General features: G+C 37.8%; 1 protein-coding gene and 1 long non-coding RNA gene across 3 annotated transcripts in view; both read left to right on the top strand.

Annotated features, from left to right (window-relative positions):
• Positions 1-13,963, top strand: part of LOC132909615 (terminal nucleotidyltransferase 5C) — a 157,483-nt gene that overhangs the window by 88,891 nt on the left and 54,629 nt on the right. The gene's annotated exons all lie outside the window — the stretch shown is intronic.
• Positions 8,635-12,899, top strand: LOC132909632 (uncharacterized). Its single transcript, XR_009658576.1, has 2 exons — positions 8,635-12,293; positions 12,498-12,899. It is a non-coding gene; the product is annotated as an uncharacterized LOC132909632 (long non-coding RNA).

The raw sequence follows: 13,963 nt of genomic DNA, 5'->3' as shown, positions 1-13,963 counted from the left end.
AGATAGCGTCTAGAAATGAGATCACGGACGCCTTATTCTGCAAGCTATACAATTTTTTAATAAACGCTTCTTCTGTTCGTGAATATCTTGTACCGTTATTTAGGGAAAGTCGGTTGAATTTTAAAAATCAGTAGGAAATTACAAAAATACTAAAGAATTTATATCATAATATTACCTACACAGTGGCTAACAGAAGTAGATTGATCGATAACGGAAGTGGAACATTTATTCAGAGGTATACTCTCAGAAGACGCAAGATATCTATTGCAAATATATGTTGAATAAAAAATCAGTATTCAACATGAATGATCATCTTAAGCATATAAGTATCAAAGATGATTTCATTGAATTTTCAGACTTATTAATATAATTGATAATTGGCTGTTTCAATGTCTTTGCGATGTATATGTCTTGTCTGTGATCTCGTCTACGTTCTCAGATTTATTTCGATCTTTGTTTATTCATTAACAGTGCTAAATTACAAGATATTTCTCGTAACACGCGTAATATATTCACAAAATATTCCCACAAATGTTCGAATACCTTTTTGCGCCATTGTATATCAACCGCTTTAGCCAACTACTAATAAAAAAAAAAAGAAGAAAAAAAGGAAAGAAGAGGAAACCGAAGCACATATGATGCAACTTCTGGGAGCATCGATCGTTCGTAGAATCGCTACTGATATTCATCTAAAGGTAGCGATACGTCGATGGCAACGAGGTCGAGTTGGAACACAATGGCCTCGTAATGACCGCTCGTAACCCGGCGATGACTTGCAGAACGAGTTTCCAGCGAGCGCTTTAGAGATTAATTTCACTGACGAAAATCACGTCGGCCTAATGGTTCTCCGCGATGCCATTGACTTCTTTCGTCCTCTCGAGATGCAACACGTCGTTATTACAGTGTTACCATAACACGTCGTGCGTCAGACCGTGAGATAATACATAGATTGTTGCGCAATAATTCTAATAAATTGAATTTATTTATCTCCGGAGCACAGGTGTAACGTGCATTCTACGAGAAGGATGCTCGTCCAGATGGTATCGAGCTAACGGCCGAGTAACGAGCCGTTTTACGAGCTCCGAGATAAATCTTTTTACCGATCACTCGATTCCGCGCGATTACGAATTTTATTTCGCTGCCATTAACAGCCTATAAGCAGTATTTGCACACTGTCAAATTATTGCAAGTAGTATGTAAAATACAGCAGAGTAGTTCGTAATTTGTGGTACAAACGCCTACAAACGGTCTAGGAGATCTTATGGCTGGAAATAGGACGAGGAAGAAGAACAAGGAAGTTGCGTTGGACAAGTTTCATTTCTGAGAATATAGAGTTTGGAAATTCCAGTCGAACGTACGCGTGTTTGGCTAATTTTCGATTGGTCAGTGGTAAGCGATCGGATGCAAGTCGTTACACGCGCGAGAATAATAAAATGCCACTTGGTAACGTTACGATGCTCTATAGGCTCGTACTATATTAATTTCGCACTGGATCATCGTGAACAGATTTCATGTTACAGAAGTATTCCTATATCTCGTACAGTGTTCCGATAGGAAATACGCTGTTTGGATAATGAAACGTTCATAGAACTCGCGATAGAACTCTCAATTAGAATGCACAGTGATGTGCAACGAGTTTTTCCGAATCGAAAGAGATCGCGTTTGCACGTGCATCGTTACAGCAAACAATAATTCGAGATTTCCAAATGGCCAGCAGCCGGGTGAGAATGAAATAGTTACGCGAGCTACAAATCAGGAAACGTATAAAAAAGCGACCTCACTCGCTTGCAGGAGGATTAAATCGCGATGATTTCTATCATTTTTCTGTCTTTCGATTGGATGTAGTAACGGACGACTGGCGATTAACCATTAGAGAAATTGCAAAATTCGTGATTTTGCAATAAGCAAAATTTGTTTGCCGTTTATCGTCGCTGCTACAAGTTGTTACAAGTTGCAGAAACGATCAGACATTGTTAACAAGAAAAATCTGTAATTTTATATCTGCAATTTTCAACAGTTACGGGATTGTATCATAGTTAACGGTGCAAATTAGAGTTCAGATGTGACGAACGTAGATTGCAAATGCTCGTTTATTGCAATGGAAACGGATACGCATTACAAATGATACCGCGTTTAGTTTCGTTATTAAGGATAAGTGTGTCGCAATGAAAGTTCATTTCGCGGATATTACAGACGTATTACGGTAAAAATTGATCTTGTATGTTTTACAAATATCGCAGACGTAATGCGAAAAGGTTCACCTTTACGCGTGTCACGAGCATCGTATGCTGCGATAAAATTCCCATCTCGTAAATTCAATTTCAAACAAGAAAAAAGAACAAACAACTCGACAAACGTGCTCTTATAAATTATTCTCTCATATATCGAACATAATTTTCGAATTAAGTTCATCTCGTAACCTCGAGTACCACCAAATACCAGTTAAATCTATCGTTTCAATATTTTCTATCTCTCCACGCTATCTAATCCACGGTTACCTGTTCGTACGATGTACAAACTATCCGTAATTACTGGAGCGATTTGAAAAAGTCGAAAAATCAAAAAATATAAAATCTTCGTTTCTGAAATCCCTACGATCACTCGTGCTGCAAGTACTTCTTGAAAAAGTCAACGAGACAATTTTATTCGTTACTCTCTCATTTATCTATTATCGCTTTCCCCTGTCATAATCTGGTAATTCTAATAAAGTCTCGTTACGACCAATGGAGTTATTAACCTTCGAAATCTTAGAAAGTAACGGGCATATCTTTGGAACGGTGTCTCCTGGCACGGTGTCAATTATACATAGTGGCACGCACGAGCACAGAGATTTAGAACGTTCCGAGGCGGAGTAAGACGTAAAGGTGTGCACGAGCTCGCGGGTTCGAAACAGGTGACTGCCGTTTATGGTTAGAGCGCATAATTAATCGGCCGTCTAAATACGGTGCACGAGGCGAAAGACTTACCTTCTCGACTTGGCGTGGCCAATTAAAGAACGTGGAATATCGGCCAACGTAGGGAACACCTGGATGAGAGGCTCTGTTGCACGCGTTCAAACCACTTTCTTCTTCTACCCTGCGTGCCTTCTTGTTCCTGCTCCCGCTTTTTCCATACCAGACCACTAACTTCGTACTCGATCGTTTCATCCGGTAGACGCGCCTATTGGAAAGTACAAGCTTCGGATATCGGTATAAAATTTGAAGCTTCAAGTTTATACATTTTGTAATATAATTTTATTTTACTACGAGGATAAGTATTGGTCAATTTCATTGATCGCTTGAATTTAACGTGTAAAGAAAATCGGTAATAAAATTCGATATAAAGTTACGTGAGAGTTCACTGTATTCGATATCGAACTTGAAGTTCCGATTTAATGGAAAGATCGCGTTAGTTTTATCGTATTATGTATTTCGTAAGCGTCGTAGAAAATACAAATTTTAGAGGCAACATTGGCAGTAAGATTTCATAATTTTTTATTGTTCAAACGTTAAGAAATATTTCTCCTTGTATGAAATTGCGATGGGAGTTTCGTCTGGCTAATTAAGTCATCCGAACGATTTTTCGGCGCTGTTCTTTGCTTCTTGCAAGTTCAAGAAGAATCGTTCGATCTTTGATAGGAGAATTTTTCGACGCTTAAGCCGCAGAAATTTCTATCAGATTTCGCAAGTTCGTAAAATTGACGAAACGATTTGTTTCGATTATAAATTTATTACTTCGCTATTAAACTCATTCGTGTTGCCGATGTAATCCATTATTCAGAGAACATTTTTGCAGCTCGCAATGTTTTATGTATTATGCAGTAGTTTCTCTACGATCTGGTTTCGTTTGTCGTTCGAGGTTTTAAGTTCTGCTAAACAGATTTCATTATTATGTCAGGATTCTTGGCTTCTCGTTCGTATACCGACTGCATTAAGCTTTTTATGTTCATTGTATAATATCAAGCAAAGGTTTTTAAAGTGTCAGCTATATGAAAGTATCGACGGAACTCTGTACAGCTTAGCTCCAATGACATAACTCTGTAGCTCTAAGTAGATTTGACCCAGTGACGTCAACGATATGTTGAGTTCTGCAGCTGACAGTCATTTACAAGTATGAACGGTATTCGCTGTAATATAACGTTATCGTAATCGAACATTATAAAAATCGAACTTTGCAAATTTTCAGTTTCTCCTGAATTTCTATTCGTCAATAATACTTGACGCGCGTGAAATTTTTAATGCGTACACGTTGCTAGAGTTCGACATTTTCTTCGGAATAAAATTCTTCCGTCTAATTTCCTTAGCATTCTACAAATATTTCACATACGGTCTCTTCCATTAATTTTCTTCTCTTTCGCGTATCGCGTTTTATGATTAATTTTCGATAGAAGAATAATTATTTACGAACTTCATCCTTGCGTCACATTACGATTAACATTCATTAAACCTTTCAAACATTCCGAACTTTACGAACAATAAACCTACCATTAAATTTCTCTGCTGAAAATATTTTAATTAGAAAATATATTAATTCTACAAATATCTTCCATTCGATACTTCATTCAATTAATTCTCTTCTTTTCCACGCTTGACAAGCGAATTTTCGTGGGAAAATAATTATTCACTGACTTTATTCTTACGTTACATCGCAGCTAACGTTCATTAAGTCTATCAACGTGTACAATTTACAGAGAAGTCGTAACGTCTGTTTTGTTCTCCTCGTTCTCCATTTTCTCTCGAACGAGAGAGAGAGAAAGAGAGAGGTTTCTTTTTACTGGTGTTCGTGAACCGTAAGTCTAAAAGTGTTCTGCTCGTTCGCGGGTTATCGTTTTCCCCGGTCATTCCTGAACCAAGCGCAATTTACGGAATTAAAGTTTTTCTTCGCTGGAAGATAGCGAGTCGCCACGTGTCCTTTGTTCCCGTAAACGTGATATTAATCGGATTACGTGCGATTCTAGGTAAGTCAAACTTATGTATTCGAACTGAATGTTTCTACCTTTCCCAAACCTCAAGCAAGCGAAGTAGATTCATCTGCGAATTGAAGATTGAAGCACGAAGTCATCTATCAAATACTTTTTCTTAACGATTTCTCACGACGTAGATTAATGATATATCACGCGTAAATCGAGTGTTTGTATTTAGAAAGAATCAAACGAAATCGGCGGTGGTATATCGTTCCACGTTTCTGTTTGTTATATAAGATGAATTACGTTAACATCGAAAAACAATTAGTATTTTTTACGTAATCGTTATCTGTTCGAAAAATCCTGTTTTTAATATTAACCACGTATGCACCGGAAATATTTTAAGATAAATATTGTTCACGTAAGAAAAATATCTAGTCAGCGAACATTCATAGTTATGAAACATGGAAAGGAAAAATAAATAAATCCTCATAATTTTCTATCTCGCAATTCATTTTTCCCCGTATTCTAAAACTATTAATCTTCAAATATTTCTCATCGATCAATTATGCAACCTGTTATTTACCTGGCTTCCAAGAGCTTCGAGTCGCAGAAATGCCACGAAATTTCGAAGTTTCCGTAGTCACATCGCTAAAACGAATTTATGTAAACGTCACTAAGAAACGTTGAGAAAACTTGGTATTCCGTTGCAACGAGATTCTTTCTTGCACAAATGTCATTGGTTTTCCTGAAAACGATAGATATCGAACTGTTTTATAGTTTTTCACGGTATCGTTCGATCGTTGGACAGAAGCGCAGCGCAAAATGTGCCCTTTAACGAACGCAGAACACCTCGCGAGGTGTCGCGAGAACATTTCACCGGTTGATCGTTGCAACGCTCGTTTCCACGCCGCGTTTTATGCGAGAATGCTCCAGTTCAGCCCTGTAAAAGGAATGTCGCTGGTGTTTCAAGGTTCGCGAGCACGTACCAGGGCGTGGTATGCACCTGGAAATCCGACTGCCGAGCGATATAATCGATCTCGTTATGATTGGCAAATCCTTCTTTCTCGGCTGTCTGCGTATTGCTTTGCGTATCATATTTTTCTTCTTTTTTCTCATTTTTCCCTTCGTTATTCAATCTTCTTTTCCCCTTCCTAGAGTTTCCTTTTGGTTTGTTTCCTCTTTTTTTCTTTTCTCCATCGACGTTCATTTCATTGATCAATAGACTGCGGGTGTTTGCGTATTTTTGCAAGATTATAGAGTTAGTAAATCCATAAAACGCTTATAGTGTGCAAAATATAGGAGATATTCATGGTAGAGTATTTATTGGAAACAGAGTTTTATTCGGTTTTTACTTCCCTATTTGAGATCATTGAAATACGAATGAATATCGAAATATATGAAATATAAATTGTAGAAACATACGTGGTCTATCGATGAATTTTGGTACTTGGAAGAAATTGAAGAGACGACAGAGTGCGTGTTAATATTCGCACTGTCAAATTACAGAAATTCTGTTGTCAATGTATCGTAGCATCCAAGTTTCCGTGATTATAAATCTGATAGAAAAAAGAATCGAACTTTGATTTATGAGAGATGGTAGTGAAGAAAGGATTCAGATGAAAATAGAATCTCGATGATATAATGAAATCTAAAAATAAGTAGACTAAACCAAATTTTCTCTCAACTATTTCTGCAACGAATCTCTATAAATACCAGAATTGCCAGTTCGCTTCGAATGCTCTACTTCCTTCTTCAAACCTTGCCCAACTATCGCAACAAATAACTCCAAATCTTCCAACGTAAGAACCGTAGAGTTCAGTTACTCGTAATATACTTCTTACGCTAATTACGCGTTGTAAGAGAATGCCAGAGTACAATCTGACTGCAACTCAGAAACGACGTTTCAACGAGGACCAACGGTACTGCTATCGACCTAAAGGAAACGAAAGAAGAAGCGGAAGAACTATGGAGAAAATTCATCTTCCATAAATAAACCTACTAACCCGAGGAGACGACATTGTTCGAACGACGAAACGAAAGACAACGTTTTGTACTAAATTTGAGAAATCATCGTTAGCATTTAATTCCTCAGTTTATTAAACCTATCAAGCGTCCAGTGATGGTTTATTCGACGTTACAAGGAATATCCTGAATCCTTAACGAAAACGATTCAACATCTTGGAAAAGTTATACGTCGAGGTGCGGTATGTTTCGATGTTTTTACGAAAATTGTATAAAATTCTGTGTAAATTTCCGTAAACATAAATTTGCAGAATCGAGGTAGAGGGAACTGCGACGGAAAAAATATTAAAGCGATCCATTTACGTAGGAAACGTTTGAGACTCAAAAGCAAAATTCCGTACGAATTTGATAAAACTTTTCAATTTCGCTAGAAACTCTCGGAACAATTGAACATTTCGCAAACTAGTTACGCCAGCGGCCACGACCAATTGCATGGTTCGTCGAGTGTCGAAACGAACGACTCGACGAGCATCTGGGAAATTCGTTTGAATCGGATTAGCCGTGCTCTCGTGCTATAGAGAAATCGTGCATATGCGACTCACGATCGCGCACGTATGTATGCGTACACCTTGTTGTCGTGTCTTGGTCATTCGTGGGAGGAGTCGCCTCTGTCAAGGTCCCCTCGCATATATTCTTATCGACAAGGCGATGGAAGTGGCGTGTCCCACATCGCCGGATGCTCGAGGTCGCTTGTCTTCCAGCGACACCAAGCTCTTCGGGGCTTTCGTCGAGTATTCAGGTTTGAAGATCGACGGTTTAACGTTTCGAAACGAGGATTTTCAGGACAGACAGTGTCTTTATCGTCTTCCTTACGGATCGCAAGGTATTCCACTGCTTTGGCTTCTATTGCCGCTGTTCCTCTCTGATATTTATTAATTATCGATCAAGATATTTAGGAAAAATTTGACAACCCTTGTTCCCTGATATTACGTGATATTTTCCAACTTTCATTCACTTGGATTGGTATGAAATATTATCGAAAAATCTGGATATTTTTCTGTGAACATGCTGAAAAGAAGAAATCGAAAGATTTGTAAGTTTTAAGGAGTTTTAAGTTTTCGATTTTCCACAATTTGCGTTTCAGCTTCCTAGATCATCAACGATGTCTCCGTATGTGTAATCTTGATATGGTTTCTAGAACGTTAATCGCGAAGACGAGGAGGAGGCAAACATAGCAATTGATTCGCATTGTCAAATCTACATACTCGTTGCTCTCAATACGTGAAACCGCGTAATACACCTATATTGCTGTAAAAGCAATATGCTGGCTGCACATGACCCCATAACTTCTTCCATGAAGAAACGTCACGCAATTCACGTTACTTAACGATCTTCGTCTGTCACAGTGGTCGTCGGTGACCTAGGTTTCGTGAAATCTTTCAGATTGATCGAACAAAATAACATCCATGGACTAGATAAAACTTAATTGAAAATTGTTCATTCCTTGTTATTTCTTTTGTTCATCGAACTTTATGTAAATTCCTATATTAACAAAAATTGAGAAATTGATTAATCAGATGATACGAGAATTTACATAGTGTTATAATAATAAATGTGCAATTTTAAATTCAATTTTGAAACCGGTCACTCGACTGGACCTGGTAAGGCTAAAGCCTGTTCGTTCTTCTTAAACTCGTATTATTTCCTATACATATTTCTATGTTAAATATTTTTCCACGTTATTTTCTGCGACTAAAGATATAATAACATTTTTACAAAAAAAAAAAGAATCCATCCCGTTTTCGTCGTGTACACTTCCTACGACTATTAGCTACGTTCCAGGCACCGACACTCATCGTTATACATCGCGAAACACGCGTGGGCCACGAACGACCCATAGGGTGCCAGTTACGTAACTGGAAATATCATGGTACCACTTTAGAAAAATGTAGCTGAAAAGGAAAGTGCAGCCCTCTGGTCTCTCGTTTAAATAAATAAATAATCGATGAAATTGAAGAAAAGGAAGACGGTGGAATAATTTTCGAAGGAAACAATCGGACGTCTTTGCTTCGTTTATCGCGCTAACGAGGTATTGTTCGCGCGATCCAACGGCAACGATAACGAAGAACGCGTGCTGGGCTCGATAGGGAAGAAGAAGTGGGTCACGTGCCGATAAAACCGTGATTTTGCCGTGACGTTTCCACGGAATCCGTGGGCGTAAGCCAGTTGCACGCGTGTTGCGTGAATAAGTTACTGTTCCGTGTCCTATTAGAGGCGCGCCGTTGTCTCATTCACGCGTTGTTTTATGCCAGTCATTGCGATATAACCGAGTTCTATATTAAAGTAGCGACAGCCTAATTAATTCGACTACATCTGATCTTTGCGTTGCATCCGCCGTTCTGTTTTTCGTTCTTTCTTCTTCTTTTTTTTTTTTTTTCGAACGAAGGTTAAACGGAGACTGGATTATTTGCATTTTCAACGTCTAGATATTTAATCACTTTCGTGTGTTCGATATCTGGACAATTCGTTAGTTGCTACGTGTTAATTGAGCTGATTCATCGATCGTCCTCTCGGTGTTAGGAAAAAGCTGGAAGATGAGGATTCTTAGTTCTTAAGCGTCTGTTAATTTTCGTGTCTTTGGTATTTGGACAATTTGTTTGGTTACTACGAGTTAATTTACTCTTAGTTTATCGATCGTCCCCTTAATATTAGAAAAAGACTGATATGCCAAAAGTGAAATTGCGACAGTAAAAGGAAAAAGCTCATATATATGTATGTGTATATGAACATTGGAATGGAAGAAACTAACGTCAAAGACGGAGAAAGAGATAAAAGAGAAAGAAAAATTATCATAAAGAAAAGGAGAAATCGGGGATATAAGGAGAAATAGAGTTTCTACAAATAAAAATACAGTAAGCGGATTCCAATGAGTTGTCGAACGAACACGACCTTGAAATATCTAAGATTCTACGCTACTTATGTCTAAAAGGACAAGAATGGCTTTAGGCGAAGCAAAGTACAAACTTAGTCTTGCCGTGGTGTTACGCCAAGTATACGTGAACTATACACGACGAATGGTATGAATAATCGCGGCGAACGAGCCTTTTCACGTCTTGTTGCGCGTTACGCAATCAGTCGATCTGCGAAACGGCATAAAAGCGCCGCACAGAACTCGAAGCTGGCGTCTAACGGCTAAATTGTCCAACTGACATGGAAACTACAGAGCAAGAAGCCGATTGCAGATAATTTTCCACGCCTTCGTTTCTCGTCTCTCGTCTCTGCTTCTTTATTGCCGCCGGCAGAATTCGAAGTATTCTCGGATAAAGAAATGTCTGTACGACGCACTTTTTACGTACGTTATTTTTCTTTTCTTTTTTTCCTTTTCGTAAGAGAAATACTTTTCGAATTCTGGAAGGCGAATTTTTCAGAAGAACCGAACCGTTCCAGGCGTATGCGCAATATTTTAAATGACAAGGTTCATGATAAATGATAAAAGTCATATTTCGACAAAAGAGTAGAAAGAATTCATTTAATTGCTTCATTTTATTTCATTATGTTTAGAAAGGGTTAGATTATTACTATTTCAAATAAACATCTTTTTGACGATGAAAAATTGTAGCCACGATTTCATTTCACGTTATAAAATTTCTCTAATAAGGACGATAATTGATAATAATAAATAATTGTCGAAAGGACCTCGTTAATATCTTTAACGAGTACCTAACTAATGTAGCTATGTCGAAAGAAGAGTTGACGCAAAGATCTTTTTAGTTAGTTCGAGGCAATGGTTCGATAAACTAGCTGCGATTGACGTCGTTTTATTGACTTTCCTATTAATTAGAAATTGTCGAGTGGCATTATTACGCCAGCTAAGAAAATACACTTCTCAAGACGACGAATACTTATCGCGAAATACACTCGATGAATCTTTCTCTGCGTGCTTGTTCATCGGCAGACGAGAGAACGAACAACAGACAGAATATTGACTCGTCGAATAGCTATATGTATTATTAATTTCACTTTCGTTTCAAGAGAATCGTTGAACCACGCGCAAATATTGCCTCTTAAAATAGATTTATGTTACAATATGTAGTAGGAAGATTTGTTTCGAAAAAGTTGAATCAGAAATAGAAAATTATGTAATTGCGCATAGTTAAGAAGTGAATTATCGTTGCTCGATCGATTCGTTGGATCGAGATCTTGTATCGGTGATTTTTGAAATTTTCCAGCGTCCCAGCCTCGGGGTAGAAGATGAACTTTGAATATGAAAAGTCGAGGATTCTTTGATCGTTGAATCGGAATATTAAAATATCGAATTAAAATATCTGTGAATCGTAGGTTTTTAATGAACTCTGCTGGAAGCTTCTAAAACTTACAACCATCGAATACCATGATTTTTCACTTTTCCATTCTCGAAACTTCCAACCTTTAAACGTTCAGGTTTCCCAATTCAACGTTTAAATATATTTAAAACTTCAAACTTGTCGACTTTCGAGTCTCGAACTCAAAAGCTTCAGATCGCTGCTACCCGATCGATCGAATTTCGAGGCATAGAAATAGATGATCGCAGGAACTTTGTCGAAAGGTCGTTCGTCGAATTCTTCCGCTCGTTTAAAAATATTCTCTTAAAATTGCGTAATTGCGAAAATTTGCATAAAAATTCCATGTGGCGAAAATAAGAGGTTTCGAGGAGGGTCGCGTCGTTTCTTGCGAGATATTCTTTGAAAGCTGTTCGCGCGTATCTCGCCAAGGATTCAACGGAACGCGACCTAATTTCGTACCGGAGTCGTGTCGTATTTCTGCCTTGAGACCCTTCGAGGTTACGTTCACCGGCTTTCTTGAGGTATCGTTTCCCTCGAAGATTCAGCACGCGGCGAGGAAAAACGAAACGGAGCGCTTGCACCGACGATCGTTACGTGAACGTTCGTCGGGGATAAGTTGCCTCTGCAAGTAATTGAAACGATATTGAAAAAACGTGGAAAAGCTTCACCGATAATGTTACATCGCATAAGAAATTCAACGTGCAAATGTGCATCTTTGAAAATTTCTACTGCTCGCGTGCAATACTGTTTTTGATTGAGACTATTCGTGTCGAAATGTAACACCGTGTATGTTGTTGTAGGTGAAAGAAATTCTGCTAAAATAGATATGGAAATACATGGTAATAGAAAATGGAATTATTACAGTGTGAAAGGATGTTGAAATTGCGTGAAAATACTCAGGACAAAATAATTTCTGAATAAATTTGACATTTAAAGTGCCATCGTATGTAGCGCGATTATTATCATCTATTCCCTGGAAAAATTTGCAAACATGTGTTTTTGAATCACCAATGACTCTAGAAACGTAAGAAATTTTTACAACGAGAAAAACAGTGATTCTCTGAATCGTCCGTTTTGAGTTCTTTTGACGTGTTATTATTGGATTGGCAACTAAGTGATTGCGGGTTTTGACAATACCATCTAATGACAAAATCCGCAATCACTTAGTTGCCAGCCCAATATTTAGATAGAGTATCAAGAAATATACTGAGGATTTATTATATCAGTTTGTAAATCAAGTAAAAATTGAACAGAGTTTGGAACGAATTTACAAGGCGTGCTTCCGCTACAGAAGATTAAAATAATGACATAGCCTGCTAGCTATAGAGGATCCTTATCAGGAATTAATTGTACAGATTCATCGGAAAGGAAGTTTACTGGAACTTTTAAGAAGCTAATCCCACGGGAGCAGCGACATACTTTAAAATCTTCAACTCGGTGTTCTATAATTTCCCCGAGGATACAAACGACACGGTCTCGCCCAGGCTAACGAAAAACGCACGAAGAACAGCGAAAACTACGAAGAGAAATGTTATCCTTTCCATAAATTGTAAATCACGAGCAAATATTTATGCGCGTGAAAATTCTTTTCAATCTACGCTTATTCTTTCACACTCTTAGGAAATCTCTTCAGTCGAATATTTCTCATTAAAAAAAAAAAAAAAAGAAGAAGAAGAAGCAAATTGTCGATCGAAAAGTGTCAAGAATACTTTAAGAAAGTTAAAAAATAACGATTTATAAACTATACAAATTCCTTTTACCCCATCTACGCTGATTTATTAAATTATTTATTTTCACAATAAAATTCCTTCGATCGAATATCTTTCATAGAAAATTTTCTTTCGACAATCGCTGCAAGAAATTACAAAATGATAATATTATGTACGTAGAAATTCTCCTCTCACAATTTGCACTCGTTCTTCGACACTGTTACGTTAAAATCTCTTTACTCGAATATTTCTTACAGAATACAAATGCCAGACGATCACTTTTAACGACATTTAAAGGATCTACGAAGTAGCAACGTCAAATAATTCACAGAGAAATTCTTTACAATCTGATACATTGGAATCTTGTAACTCGAGTACTCCTTTCACGGAATCATCTTCGAACGATCGCTTAAAAAGCACAAAAGTGAAAGAGCAACGAAATAATTCGCCGCGAAGAATCTTTTTTTCTTTTTTTCAACGTCCTAACTTGATAAAATCCTACGGACACCGAACCAAATATATATAATACAATGGCAAAGCGTATAATGTAAATAACAAAACCGTAGCGCGTCAAAGAAGAACAAGAAGAACAGAAAATGAGAGAAACAGCAGTAAAAAGAGGATATACTCGGCGTAATCCAACGACCAGCGTTATTCCATAAGCAGGCAGCTAGCATCGCATTGCATAAAGAGGCCACTTCCCGGTTGCGTTGCAACGTTCACTTTCTTTGTGTTTGCTCCAAGAGACGGAGCAACGTTGGAGTATCGCTGGAGAACCAGCAACACGCCCAACTGGAAAAGGATAAAACAACGAGCAAAGCTCGTACGTGTTAGTGTACGAACGAGTCCCGTGAAAGTAACAGTAGAGATGCATCTGTGGAACTTTTTCATCTTCTTCTTCTTCTTCTTCGTCTTTCTTCTTCGTCCCTGTTTCATGGGAATTAATTTCGTATAGTTCTGAATTTTAAGCAAAGTTAGCCAGCTTAAGAAAATATGAATATCGTGAAATGGTTTGAATTAGACTTGCATTAGTAAAAGGGTGAAGTCTTTAGGGATGAATTTGTGAAGATAACTATTATACGGAC

The sequence above is a fragment of the Bombus pascuorum genome, chromosome 8 (assembly GCF_905332965.1).
Source record: "Bombus pascuorum chromosome 8, iyBomPasc1.1, whole genome shotgun sequence".
Lineage (NCBI taxonomy): Eukaryota > Metazoa > Arthropoda > Insecta > Hymenoptera > Apidae > Bombus > Bombus pascuorum.
This window is presented reverse-complemented; position numbering and strand designations above follow the sequence as displayed.